The 15,394-nt window shown below is 37.2% G+C and overlaps 1 protein-coding gene across 4 annotated transcripts in view; it reads left to right on the top strand.

Moving 5' to 3' along the window:
* CHST9 (carbohydrate sulfotransferase 9) overlaps positions 1-15,394 on the top strand; it is a 250,381-nt gene that overhangs the window by 1,297 nt on the left and 233,690 nt on the right. The window lies entirely within an intron of this gene.

Here is a 15,394-nt window from a genome sequence, read left to right as displayed (position 1 = left end):
TTTCCTTTTATGTTAACAGAACCAAATCAAAACACTGGGGATGTTTAATAGGACTTTCCTTGCGCAGTTTTTATAGTAATTGGGTATTATTTACCAGTGTTTCTTTTTCTTCATTGTAGCCTCAAACATTGCGTTAATCTCTCTATACACAATTTTATCTATACTGTCACTGTTCCACTGGGTTTAAAGAACATGGGCTTCTTTTAGACTCACATATACACACCAAAATACAGTATGACCATATTTAATATTTATCTGTCTTCCTGATTCGTTGGCCTGGCACCTGCCAATTCCAGTACATAATCATAACACCATCTGCCTGTCTACAAAATTGAGGGTAAGGAGAGTGTTATTGTTTTTCGTGGGCAACAGTACCCTGGACTCCCAGATTTTATTATTGCTTTTTGGTTTATTATTGGTTTTTAAGGGCTTCTGTCAAAGTGAATTAAATATACAGAACAAAATTGCAATACTTCCCAGTGCATTTAAAAAGAACACAATACCTGGACACTTGGAGTTGACTCGTTATTGAGGAAAAATTAAAATCCTCTCATCACACAGAAGACATTTTGATTGAATATCATTAATAAGAAACAGCAGATGTTGAATGCCTTGAGAAAACGAGGAGAATTTTCCTTTTGCCTCATTCAGTTTTTATCTCCTTTATGACAGTAGCATCCCCCAGAAAATGAGCACCTTGTCCGTAGATGTTGGTGTGTACTGACTAAACACCGTATTTTTTAATATGGAGGCTTGGTGACAGTCCAAAAACATAAATGTTTTAAATCATTACCGACCATCTGTTCTCTCCCACTCACTTAAAGTGCAGTGTTTTATTTTCACAGGTATCAAAATATACATTCTCATTTCATACATTTCCATTAACATCCCAAAAGCTGTTGTGGTATCTGATGTTGACCCAAGTTCAGCAACTGTTGTATTTGGCTTATTTCTCTATAAGCTCCTCTCCTATTTTCAATGAAAGAAGAAATCAAAAAAGTTTTAAAGCCTTTGGCCAAGGCTGCTGTATACTCCAGTGAAATCTGATTGCTTTTTTTTTCCCCCCACCTTTTTGTTAGCAGAGAGAAGCTGAGATTTAGTGCAGCTGCAGGCTATTCCTGATGACATTCTTTCCCTTCCTTCCGGGTCACAGGGGCAGCATTTGGTGCTTGGAAGCAGTGCATTAAACAGCCCCATGACTCCAGAAAATTAGTATGGTTTCCAGAAGAATGTAACATCTTCCCAGGAAGAATTTACAGAATGGGAGACTAACTTAATATTCCAAACCCCAAATTAAGTAGACCTAAGACATACGCATTGTCTCCCACACAAATATTGGATATGAATAATATAGGATATTATATAGGATATGAATGAAATGTCTGTGTAGATATATGTTTTATATTTGTGTTTGGGAATCTAGATGAGTTTTTATATAATCAGTAGATAAATTCACATCCCTAATTTTGTTCGAGTCATCATTAGAGCAAGATTTGAGGTTTTGAGTCCCCCCCATCCAAGAATGCTTTCCCATTTAGGGATGTTTGCTGTGGCTAGAACTGCAATGTTAGGATGTTGTTATGACTCAAAATTCAGTTGCAAATAAATATGTTGTTCCTTCGGTGTGGCTAGAACATTGGGAAATTCTTTTTACTCAAAGCTAGGTGTGATGTCCCAAAGTCCTTTCATCTTTTTAAGGAAAAAGATATTGACAGTCTTGCTGACACTTTGCAGATAATTGATATGTACTTGAAGAATATTAAGAACCAGAGAAAGGTGGAGCTTCTTCCTGCGGAGCTGCTACATGCTGTCTGCTGCCCTGGCCTTGAAAACAGAAGATTCTTACAACCAGGGTAGCACAGAAGGGAATGAACCCAAACTATAGATAATTTTGAAAGTAAAGTTGCCTTTAAAAATATGGTCTAATATAAACCTTTGGAAATACATAAGTATGTTACCTCTTATTTTTCTGCATACTAAAAATGAATTATTGAAGGAAAACACTTTCACCATGTATAGCAAGCACTCTGAATTATTCATGTTAATGAGAGGAATAGAGGCAGAGATAATCCAAAATCATGGTTATTTTAAAAGTCATTTGTGTTTGTTTTTGGAATGTATTACATGTTTGGTTTAAAAAAGATTTCCGTTGTTGTTGTGGGCAAGTTGCCTTTCTAATTATTTTGTTTTGTTTAGGTTAATTTTTAAATGAGCTTACATACCTCAAACAACAAAACCGATTTATAAGGAGATGGTACACACGGGCAGCCTGCCCAGAAACGAGCTGGGTGACAGAAATAAGCAAACCTAGTGTGACAGCTTTGCAGTAGGTTATATCTAAGTCACAGGAAGAACATCAAGGCTTGATTGTATACCTGCTTGATGAATATGTGTTAAAAATTAGACATGTTCCTGGAAAAAATAAAAGTCCTTCATCAAAATTTGAGAAATTCATGGGGCCGGCCCAGTGGCGCAGCTGTTAAGTTTGCACCTTCCGCTTCGGTCACCCAGGGTTTGCCAGTTCAGATCCCGGATGCAGACCTATGCACCACTTGTCAAGCCATGCTGTGGTAGGCATCCCATGTATAAAGTAGAGGAAGATGGGCACAGATGTTAGCTCAGGGCCAGGCTTCCTCAGCAAAAACAGGAGGATTGGCAGCAGATGTTAGCTCAGGGCTAATCTTGCTCAAAAAAAAAAAATTTGAGAAATTCAGTCCAACTTTACATGTAAGCGTGATTAATATCTTTTTAAAAAATGATAGTGGGGTGCTCCTGAAAACCAAATAGGAATATTCTCATTTATGAATCTTACTAGACTGAATTTTTAAGCATGAAATTTTCCTAAAGAATACACACATGTATGTGTTAAGGTGATATGTATGTACTTTCCAAAAGAGGAAACAGCAAGAAGCCATGAGAAGAGGGAGTTGGGTCCATTTGATCTCTGCACCTCTGCCCCAGATCAACGCACATTTCTTCCAAGAGAAGCTATTGAGTATCTGCTGTTGCCGTGGACCTGGGTAGATAAAGTAGTTGAAGTTCAGCAAGATTGCCAATTTAACAGATTTCTATTGTGTTTTTCAACAGCTCTCGGGCAAAATAGGTTGTGGATGAAATAGTTACTTGAACAAGAAGTTGATTCACACCATAGCGCTTGCTGTTAAGCATCTCGTTTATAGTCAATCTTCAGTTGTCTATGCATTTTGTTTAATTGTTAGTTCTGCGGACTGTTAGAAAGAATTGAGAAAACCTCTGTGAAGAAGGTTAGAGCTGCCCAAAAACATGATTGGAAAAGCAGATAAGATCATTTTTATTTCAAGAATTCAAAGCAAAAAGTATAATTGTAGCTTTTACAGCATTGAGCAGAATGGTAGTAGAAAGATAGATGTCCCTTTCAGAATGGTGACAATGTTCTCATAATGAAGGTGCTTACTCCTTAAAGTGTACAGGTACTTCTTTTTTTAGGAAACATTTTTGTTTTTGATAGGGCATGACATTTTTTTAAAGACTTGAGTCTTTAGAGTGAGTATTTTAGAAGAAATATTGTGGTTGGAAATATAATTGAGACCCACAGGATATATTTTATATCCATTTATTAAAGGAATTAGTTTCTTTTGATCAGTGCCTAAGTCTTAGGATCAAAATTATGCATTTCGTTATAGAGTTGGACAAGATCTTAAAAGTAATTTATTCCAATGTCCTCATTTTACAGTTAAAGCAATGGAGGCCCTCAGTGATCCCTATGAGCTGCTAAAGGTCACAGTGGTAGTTAGTGGCAGAGCAGAAACTAGAAATTTGATCTCCAGATTCTTCATCCAGCTCCCTTGTAGAGAGTTGGGTAAGGGGTGTTAACTCTTTCTGGCCATCACGGTATCAACTGTACGTGATAGTCACAAAATGAAAAATGGTACAGGGGTAAATGCAGAGGCTGGTGATTTTTCTGTCTTCTGTCATTCACTGGAATTCTCATTGTGGACCAAACTGTGGTCCTCAACCCTCTTAGACTCTGTCCTCTTTTTTAATAACAAATATTTTATGTTACCCACTTAGTATCTTGAAATGTAATTCATCAATAATATAGCTACCGAATATACCTGTAAGGAAAAGGAGTGATACAATGAAAGTAGTTTGTAATAAAATGTGCCATTTCACTGTACTAATGTTGGGGGACGATGTCATTGGAACACATGTTAAAGAAGTCAGAAGCTTGCATGTCTATATAATGAATAAATTTGGATTTAAGACAAATAAAGATATCAGAAGACATTCCATACAAAAAGCACAGGAAAATGAAAGAATGAAGATAGACTGAAAGTAGTATTATAACTACATACGAGACTTATTTGTATTTGATAGCAGAAAGATGGAAATAGTGGTAATCATTGAAGGGAAAGTATGCCAAGTCAAATTATAGACTGTTGGAGTGGAGAAAATGTGGAACTATGATATTTTGCAAAGCTGAAAGTGAATATTGTTAACTTACTTCCATCAAAATTCCAAAACTACTTTATGGAACATTTTCATGTTGTTACTAGTGTGAACTCTCCTGCAAGGGACTCTGCAGGTTACCCACCGTATCATCAGTAATAACAGACAAAATATTTCTAAAATGAAAATTATTGATTTAGTGTCAATATTGCCCTTTAAATTTTATTTTTTATTAATATTGTAGTCTGTGACTTGTAGAATTAGGAGACAGACTACATGAAATGATTAAATTATTCACTACAGCAATGTTATTCTAAATCTTTGAGCTTTAGCTGGAAATTCTTATAGTTGTGATTATGTACCAGATCCTACAGATTGATATTCCTTGTAGGTTTAGTTCAGTGGGGTATTGCATGTTGTATGGTTTATTTGAGAAAATTCTACTTGAAGTAGGGCTCCTTTTCTACTAAGAGTCAACAGCTCTCCCTTCCCCCAATAATTGTGACAAACCTAAGCATACCAACCCTTCCCAAAATATTCTCTAGGGGTAGCCTGGCCCTGATGAGAGTCATAGGGCTAGATAAACAAGATTTTTGTGATGGCATTGATTATTCTTGGTGCTCTGACCTCTCTATGCTTAACTTTTTTTCTTTTCTTTTTGGTGAGGAAGATTATCCATGAGCTAACATCTGTTGCCAATCTTTCTCTTTTTGCTTGAGGAAGATTGTTGCTGAGCTAACATCTGTGCCAGTCTTCCTCCATTTTGCGTGTGGGATGCCGCCACAGCGTGGCATGGTGAAAGGTGCATAGGTCCTCGCCAGGGATCTGAACCTGTGAACCCCGGGCAGCCCAAGCAGAGCGTGTGAACTTAACCTCTACGCCACCAGGACGGCCCCTATCTCTACTCTTTTAAGGTGAAACCATCCCACTTGTCAACTGGTCTGCTGCCTTCACTGGTCAGGATTACCATCTTCACTGACCATCAAGCTCCAGCTCATGTTCTCATCTTTTTCTGTCACTGTCACCTTTATAAAGATATACTTCTTCAGGTCCTTCTTCCTCTCAGGAATCTATCTTTTGTGAGTAACCATGAGTGTTGACAAACTAATGTGCAAGCTGGCTAATATTTTAGTTCTCCCAGGTTTTAGCCTTATTTAAATGCATGTCTCCTGAAAACATTGAAGGCTTTCATATAGAGAGAGAGACATTATATGTCTCTGGAAAAAAAAAAACAACAGGAAAGGAGATATTATTAGAGATCGTATTTTTAATGCCCTTGAAACATGCTTATGCAAAGAATCACTCTGGTCCAATATTGGAAGTTGCACCATAAAACACAGTGCTGTGAAGTGTGCTCACAGAAGAGGCCAAGATATGTTACCAACCCAAATAAACAGTTGTATTAGGATTTTTTGTATTGCTTGAAATAACATGTCCTGGGCCGGCATAGAGGAGTTGGGATAGGGAGGGAGTTATAGACCGCTGTGTTGTGTGCCTTGGATTATTTAGTCTATGCACCGTTGATGCACTAAAAGTGCACCAACATCTCTTCTCTTTGCAAAATATATAGTATTTGCAGAGATTAGAGAGTTTTGAAGATTCCCCGTAAACACAATATACAGCAGAGTGTAGGATCCCAGAAGCAAGGAGGGAATTGAGAGTGAAACTCAAGTTTTCTTACTTCTAATGTTCTGTCTACTAGACCATAACGTAAGACCTGCCCTTGATAATTAAGAGTTAATATGAAATGTCATTTCAGTATTAACTACAGCAAGCATCTTGAATTTACCAAACCATAAGTAAGAATTTTTTTTATTAGATTACTTCCCACTCCAGGCCCATCTTAGATGTCTTTTATAACATTATGTATCTCATTCTTCTTAAAGAAAGCTTTTGATTTAAACTCTTAACAATTGAGATTGAAGTCATAATGCATCTCTGTGTGTGTGGTGTGTCATAATGCATCTCTGTGTGTGGGGGGTGTGTGTGTGACTACACACACACACACCCCCCCCCCCCACACACACACACACATAGCCACACACACACAGAGACAGTTGCTTTTGCACAATCACAAGATTCTCTACATAGAAGGACATGTTTCACCCAAGTGAGAGAGGCAGCTTTTCTTACAAAAGGGGTGCAGCAATTGTACAGGACACAATTCAATCTAGGATTGTTTGGCTGCATATTGTTCATTCTTACTGGAAGCTTCTTGGTCAATTGAATGACCCAACACTCAACCTCAGACTGACCCCTAACTTTATTTGGTCTACTTTTCTTACAGTTTCTAATAAGAGTATAGTTGTGCAATGGGAATTGAGAGAAGATGAAATTGAGGTTGTTGGATGGTGAAGGTGATAAGGAAAATAAGGAGCTTCTTTCATTTGAGCATCACAAAGATCTATATAGGCGATGAAATTTTATTGGAATATCTGCCTTTTCTTGTTATGCTTTTTATTCTTGTATGGAATAGAGGCAAAGATTGTGTAAGTAAAGCCCTCCTTCCTCTTTGTAACTGGTAACTCCACTATACAAGAGAAAACCTTCTTTGTCAGAATAAACAGATATGACACATTCCGGTCACTGGGTTCCTAGTGCCTCCTTTTACTGTGGTACTTCAGTACTGCCCTAAAGTGAAATCTAAAACATTAAAGAACATATTTAAGAAAAGGGAAAATACACCTAGTTAATGTCGTGAAGAGATTTCAGAAGCCTCCGTTAGGTATGTGTGAAAATGGGAAAACCAAATAAGACAACTTTGTCAATTCAAATCAAGAATGTGATACCTACTCTACCATTAGTTTCAGAGGCAAGAAGCTCAAAGCTGACTTAGCTTTTTAGTCATTTATATTGTTTTCTTCTTCATCACAGAGGGAATTAGAACTGTGACCTATAGTTACAGGTTACTTTAAGCAAATATAGTCTGTGAAGATTTAGATAAAATGATGATATGGATTATATACTTTAAAAAAGAAATTTCAAATTTGAAATGTAGGCAAAATTTTTTAGAACTGTACTTCTAAATAAACTTGATTTTTCCACAGCATTCTTTGAACAGTAGAATAGAATGAAGATAATTTATTCCCCACCCCCAAAATCAATTTTTTCGATGTATTAAGAAAAATGCTTAGGTGTTATGGACATTACTGGACTAAAAGCAGTAACTATCAGTACTCCTTTGCCTTCTAATATTCACACTCTATTTCCACTTAGGAGTTTTTAACATCAGAGAATGAGATTCTATTACTGTGACAAAGTTGGCATTCAGCTGGAGGCACTGGGATAGTCTTACTGGTTATTTGAGGCTGGAGCTCAATTGTACTGATTGTTAAATATTTTAAGTATTAATCCTGTGCTTATAGTTTCTTGACTTTAATACACATATAGTAGATATATCTCACTTGCTGAGAAGTCATATTTTCAGATTTTGCAGATCAGGGAATTATAACAGCGTTTAAAATAGAAATAGAGTTGCAAATTACTAAACTCCCAAGTAGCAGAGATTATTCATCTAGTCCCTTAAAACTTTAGTTCACCTTGAGTTTTCCCAACATACATACACAGAATACTCTCTGATAAGAATTCCTTGAAATTATTGCCATACGTTTTATGCAGGGCATGCTACAAAACGTACTAATGGCTCAGAACGTCCCTCTAAGTTCCCTACTTGTAGATGCAGCTGTGTACTGACATTTCATCTTGTCTGTCTTAAGGAAACATCAAATGAAACATGTCAAAATCAAACTTCTGATCTCTGCCCATCTCACCCCAACCCCCAGGATTCTCCAGGTCCTCACCTGGATTTTATCCTTTCCATTACCTCCCCTTCCACCTCATATCAGGGCCTTCACCCACTCATTGATTGTTTCCTCCAAAGTATGTTACAAATCTGCCTTTGGCCATCACTCAAGTCTAGCTTTCACCATCGGTTGTGTAGAGAACGACAAGGGCTTTATAACTGGTCTCTTGGCATCCGATATTGCTGTCCCTCCAAATCCATCTGCCACTAAGGTGCAAGAGGAGTCTTTTCAAAATGAAAATATGGTAACTATCACCCCTTCAACTACACACATCACTTAAATAGATTACCATTGCTTCGTTTATAATAAAGTACCTGATTTTTTGAAACCCAGCAAAGTCATGCTCCTCCAGTCTCATCTTTTTTGATACTCCCACTCCCTCCCTCTGATTCAGCTGGCTGGCTTTCTTCCAATTGCTCTGACTCATCCTACTGTCTCCCATCCCCACACCTGTATATGCACATACCCAAACACTGCCTAGTTAACTCTTAGTGAACACTTCAAATATCAACCCAAATGTCACTTCCACCAATGAGTCATGTCTCCCTCCTGGACTGAGCCAAATCCCCTTGTAACATACATATACACACATTTATGTTTGTCTGCAAATAGTTGCAAAGAGCTGTAAATTCACACTTATTTATGTAGTTATTTAATTAACCACTAATATAGGGACCTATCTAGTTTGATGGTCTTTATATTCCTAGAAAATACTGCAGTGCCGGCCCAGAGTGAGAGTGTAATAAGTATTTGTTGAAGAAATGTTGACTGAACATCACTATCTTTAACCCCACGTGCGCACATGCATACACATATACTGCGCACAAACACACGCTCACATCCACCCTCACATTCTAGTGAAAATCAATTAATAAATTAAAACTTACAAGCTATCAGGCCCCACTTTTTCCCTTCTTTGTGACCTCTGCAAATATCACACTCTTCTTTCTTCGCCTTCTCTTCCCTATCAGTGATTCATTCAGAGCTGACTTGAATGTGCTACATTTGCGAACAAAGTGAGGCTGGTCTATTGAATTTCTTACCAAATAAACAAACAAAATGCCCAGCATCCCTTTACATTATTTCCTCTGACATGTGAAATCCCTTGATAATTTCAGGAATTTTAAAAGGCTTTCCTTTCTGGGGGTTTTATGCTGTGCTGTTTGTGCATATTTTGGCATTAGACAGTGATCTAAGATTGTACTGTGTTGCAGAAAAGAACAGGAAAATTCTTTGGAGGTTACCTATCCATATGGTGCCCATATGGAGATAAGAGAAATGAAGGAGAACAAAAATCAAAATAAGAATAAATATATGAAATTGAAAGAGTAACATAGAAGTCTATGTTGTAAATTAAAAGTTTATACTTTTAAGAATTGCACAAAGGCTTCCAACTATGGCAAAAATGGTTAAGGAAGAGACCTACCATGCTCACTGGCACTTACTATTTCTAGGTACTATTCTAATATTTGTGCCTAACTTCAAATTCCTGTATTAAAATTGAGTTGAATTAGTCTCCTTTTTATTTAAAGCCTTCTTGCTTCAACTAGTTCAGGGGAGTATCTGCTAAGCCTGGAACACTTTGTGCCAGAAAACAAGGAATTGCTCAAAAATTGATGGGGACACATCAGAAGGACATAAGAGCTAGATTTCAGGGACTCTCACTGGTCCAATTTGGGATCATTTGAACATAAAAAAATAGTAATGTATGTAATGGATTAGGGCACCCTGAATAAGAAAAGACTCTGTCAGCCCATAGTATGTGTAGTATGCAGATGGGGTGGAGAGAAGGAGAGGCTCTGTTTCACTCAAGAACATAAGCTAATAATTTTTTTTAAATGATGGAATTGTAAAGTCACCTTTTTGCAACTGCTGTTACTAGAATAATCAAAGGATAATCCACCATTGGGTGAATGGTTGGTGGGGACAGGATATTCAGACTATCTCTACATGTCCACCCAAAGATTGCTTATTAATTACAAAGAGGAGAAAACACCTTTACAGGGAGAAATCTGGCAGACACCAGGTTAACCAAATGACATCACGACTGACTGACATCAGTCACACTTGACATCACAAATAGTGGGACAAGCTGACATCATGTACCTCTTGATATGACACATACATGGAGTAGGACACACAACACCTCTGAATTAATTTTGTCAGAAGAGTTTCGCCTGAATCAAATCACAAGGAAACAATCAGACAAACTCTAATTGGAAGATATTCTTCAGTATAACTGACCTGGGCACTTCAAAAATGTCAGTGTCATTAAAAAAAAGTCTGGAAAATTGTTCAGGATCAAAGGAGACTAGGAGACATAGCAACTAATTGCAAGGCATCCTTCTTATTAGATTTTGGATGAAAAAAAGCTAAATAGGATAATATTGGGACAATTGGAGGAATCTGAATTTGGGCTGTAGATCATGTAATAGTATTATATCCATATTAAATTTCCTGATGTGATAATCATAGTGGGGTTATGTAGGAGAATGTCTTTTTGGGGGAGAAGATATATTTGGAAGAATTTAGAGATGAAATCTCATGATTTCTGCAACATCCTTTCAAATAGTTCAGCAAATTTTTTTTTTTAATCTGGGAAAGAGAGAAATAAGAAAATGTGGCAAAATCTTAACAGTTGTTTAATCTAGATAAAGATTGTATAGTATTCATATTAATGTTAATTTTCTGTAGGTTAGACATTTTTCAAAGTAAAAATTGGGTGAAATATGCTATGATTTTAAGCCAACTATCGAATGGATGAGATCATTGTCATGTTGTATTAAAGTGAGCTAGCATGTTCAAAAGTTGTTTAATTAGTCAATTAGTGAAGTGTCCTCTCTGAAGTATCTAAATATTTTCATTTGGCATTCCATAATATTCCATAATTTATATTTAAACACTTAAGAAAATGCTATCCTTAAAAGAATATGTTTTAGGCAATATAGGAGACAGTACCTAATGAAACGGAGAACTAAGGAGTTAAAAATTCTTGCCTAGAACAAAAACTTTGAGATAAGCTGTGCTAACTGCAGCCGGGCTTATTCAGCATAATCGACTGTTGTTCAACACTAACCAGGTCTGTCTGTCCCTCCTTAGTGTATGAGTGAGCTGTCTTTCTCAGGAAGTCAAGGCCCAGACGTCAAGATTCAGCCTCACAAGGCCAAACGCAGGCTGAAGATAAAACTAACCAGAAAAGTCCAGGCAGTCAAGGAAAAAGAAATTCTGTCTTCAAGGCTGAGCTCAGGCTGGTGGGAAGGCTCCAATCAGCAAGGCCACATGCTCTCCCTCCTCTACCTCAAACCTCAGATAAAAACCCCTACCTTTTTCTCTTCAAGGAGGTAGATCTGAGTTCTAACTCCCTTCTCCTCGCCTGGCTGCCTTTTGATAGTAAGCCTCTTGCCTTGCCGCAAGCCTGATGTTTCACTTATTGGCCCTACTGTGTGGTGGGTAAACGAACCTGTTTTTGTGTTCAGTAGCACTAATATAATACTATCAGTAAACATTAGACAAATTAATATTTTTTCCATTTTTCAGTTTTATATGAGAACTTTTCAACATAAGAAATTTTAAAGGGAAATTAGGCAATATGGTTTTTCTTCTTCATATCTTTCCTTAATCATTTGGTGCTTGCCTGTAAAACGAAGTGTAAGATTACTGGTAATTTTCACTAAAATATCCACAACATAGTAGACTGCAGTGTGCAGTGTAATATAGACCTGGCCAGGGCCCCAGTAAGATTTGGATCCAGTTTGATGGTCAACTGTACATCGTCTGGAAGGTGGGCAAGCACTGTGTGTACTTATGTATTAGAAACAGGTACTGAAAGCCCAATACTGTAGATTTGCAAATACCAAAAAGACAACGCTCTCTGTTTAGTCGATTGAGGGATGATTCTATATGAAGCGCAAAGGAAAAGAGGTTAAATAAAAAATACTCACAAAATTTGTAATAAATTGACTCTTCAGAAAAATTTTAACATCAAAATAAGCATTTAAAATATTCTTCTTACCATGAAAGTATGTGATATAATATTTGTACTCAGATCCCTGTGACAATACTTTGCATAAATACTTTTCTGATGACTTTTAGGGGTGCTTCGGATACGTGCCTTTCACAACACCAGAACAAGTAGAGTAGTGCTGCTTGATGTATGATAAAAAAAGAACTTCTAGATCTTATTTCTTAAGATACAAAAAACCGAAGATAAGAATATTAATAGAGTTCTTTCTCATTATATTTCATATGATAGCTCATAAATTATAACAAGCAGAAGAGGTTTGAGTTTCTGAAAAAATCTGAAAGAGCCAGTCTCTTGATACTGACAGCTTATGCTGTCTTGAGGCTAAATTTCACTGTGATATGAACATCTCACAAAAAAAAAATTATAATTCATCTTCAGCTTATATTAAGACAAATATTACTAATCAGTTTAAACTCGGTATTGCTTTAATATGGGAAAAATAGTAAGTTATTATGGGGAGAGAGTTGGTTCTTAAAGAGTCTAGACTGTGTTCAAATAAAGGTGATAATCAGGGCCGGCCCTATGGTGTAGTGATTAAGTTCATGAACTCTGCTTCTGTGGCCTGGGGTTTGCAGGTTCGGATTCTGTGTGCAAACCTAGCACCACTTGTCAAGCCATGCTGTGGGGGCATCCCACATAAAATAGAGGAAGATTGTCACAGATGTTAGCTCAGTGACAATATTCCTCAAGCAAAAAGAAGATTGTTAGCTGAGGCCCAATCTTCCTCCCCCACACACACAAAGGTAATAATCGGTTTAGCTCTTATACCATTATCCCTCTACACCCCTCCTCCAAGCTACTCATGTGTATATCAGTAATAAGACCATCGATACCTGTCCTAGTGAGAAAATTTTAAGACTTGAGAGAACTGGGTGAAATGGAATTTTGTGATCTTATTAAACTAATATATTTTTATTTCATATATTTTGAAAAAGTTCTAAGACCGTGAACAGCATAAGTTAAAAGTTGTTTGAATTTATTGCAATAGGAAAAGTGGGCTTCCATATATTTGGCTTTAAAAGAGAACAGCTATGCAAACAATTTGTGTAGGTAATTATTAGCTAGAAGCTATTTGTACTCTAAGTTTACTGAATATACACATATGATAATAAAACTTTGCACAAATAGAAACTTTTGATAATAAGTCCATGTAAAAGATTATGCCTTGGGGAATAATTCTAGTAGTTGTAAATATATTGAATTCCCTGCACTAGACCAAGTATGTAACTATTTTTCATTTATGATGTTTAATACATCATCATTTTACCTAAAGTCTCAGAAAGGATAAGTAAAACAAACAGTGGAAAATGGTGTTGTTCTATTTGTACATATATTCAAAACATTGCAATCACAAAAGAAATAGCAAAGTAGAATCGTGAAATCTGTTGCCAGAAATGAGCTGAACTATACTCAAAATCATAGTTATCAGAAATAAATATCTGATGATTACCTGAGCCAGCCCTGGTGGTCTAGTGCTTAAGCTTCAGTGGTCTCTCAACCACAGCCCTGGGTTGGTTTCCTAGTCGGGGAACCACACCACCCGCCTGGTGGTTGTCATACTGTGGTGACTACATGTTGCTATGATGCTGAAAGTTATGCCACCAGTATTTCAAATACCAGCAGGGTCACCCAGAGAGAATCAGGGGAGCCTCCAGACTAAGACAGACTAGGAAGAAGGAAGAAGGACCTGGCCATCCACTTCCAAAAAAATTGGCCATGAAAACCCTATAAATTGCAGCAGAGCGTTGTCTGATACAGCACCAGAAGATGAGGATGGCTTGAAAAGACCAGGCAGGGTTCCGCTCTACTGCACATGGGATCACTGGGAGTCACAATTGACACAAGGGCACTAACAACAACAATCATTATCTAAGAAGTCTTCCTGTCATTGGAATCACTAATTAACTGCTTTTTTGCTCGTTTGTGGCATCCATTCACCTGCTTAGAAAAAGCACTTTGGGGGCCCAGCCCTGCAGCATTGTGGTTAAGTTCGCCCATTCTGCTTTGGTGGCCCGGGGTTCGCTGGTTCATAACCCAGGCACGGACCTAGACACCGCTTATCAAGCCGTGCTGTGGAAGCATCCCACATAGAAGAACTAGAAGGCCTTGCAACTAGGATATACAACTGTGTACTGGGGCTTTGAGGAAAAGAAGAGAAAAAAAAGAAAAAGTACTTTAGTAGTAAAATAAAATGTAGAAGAGCTGCCTTCTCTTTATGAACCCTGTACATTTATAACACTTCATGGAGCTGTACATCCACACCCCCAAGTCAGCTTTACTGTGTGTTAACAAAATAAAAATAAAATGAAGGATCCTTCCAGTTCCTTTTGCTCATTTTAGACTTTTGTTACATTTTTATTATGTTATATTTCGTATTTACATGAAATCAGTGCTCGAAACCAGTCCTTTCATTACTGTTTTCCTTCCTGAGTTATTTTGATTTATTTTGTGGATAGTGAGATTTCATCTTCACAGAGTTTATTCTAGGAGGGCTCATGTGGACTACACTTCCTGAATTTTTGCTTGCCTGGTCCTTATCCCCCTCCCCTGCCTTTCTCTTTGCTGGTATCTCTGTCTCAAAGTCATAAGATGTTTCCTGTTTCACTCTTGATGTCATATATTCTGTCAGTTTAGATAGATTTATAATGACACGTATCCACCTTTATAGTATCATACAGAGTGATTTCACTGCACTAGTGAAGTGCTTACCTCCTTCCCCTCTAACTCCTAGCAACCATTGATCTTTCTTCTTGTCTCCATATTTTTGCCTTTTCAACAGTTGAAATCATATAGTATGTAGCCTTTTCAGATTGACTTCTTTCACAAGCATATGAGTTCACCCCATGTCTTTTCATGGCTTGATAGTTGATAATGTACACTGAATAATGTTCCAGTGTTTGGATGTACCACACTTTATTTATCCATTCACCTACTGAAGGACATCTTGGTTGCTTCCAAGTTATGGCAATTATAAATAAACTTGCTTTAAATATCTGTGGGCAGGTTTTTATGTAGACATAAGTTTTCAACTTTTTTTGGTAACTACAAAGCAGCATGATTCCTGTATAGTATGGTAAGGGTATGTTCAGTTTTGTAAGAAACTGCCAAACTGCCTTCTGACGTGATAGAACCATTTTGC

The sequence above is a fragment of the Equus caballus genome, chromosome 8, assembly GCF_041296265.1.
Source record: "Equus caballus isolate H_3958 breed thoroughbred chromosome 8, TB-T2T, whole genome shotgun sequence".
Classification (NCBI taxonomy): domain Eukaryota; kingdom Metazoa; phylum Chordata; class Mammalia; order Perissodactyla; family Equidae; genus Equus; species Equus caballus.
This window is presented reverse-complemented; position numbering and strand designations above follow the sequence as displayed.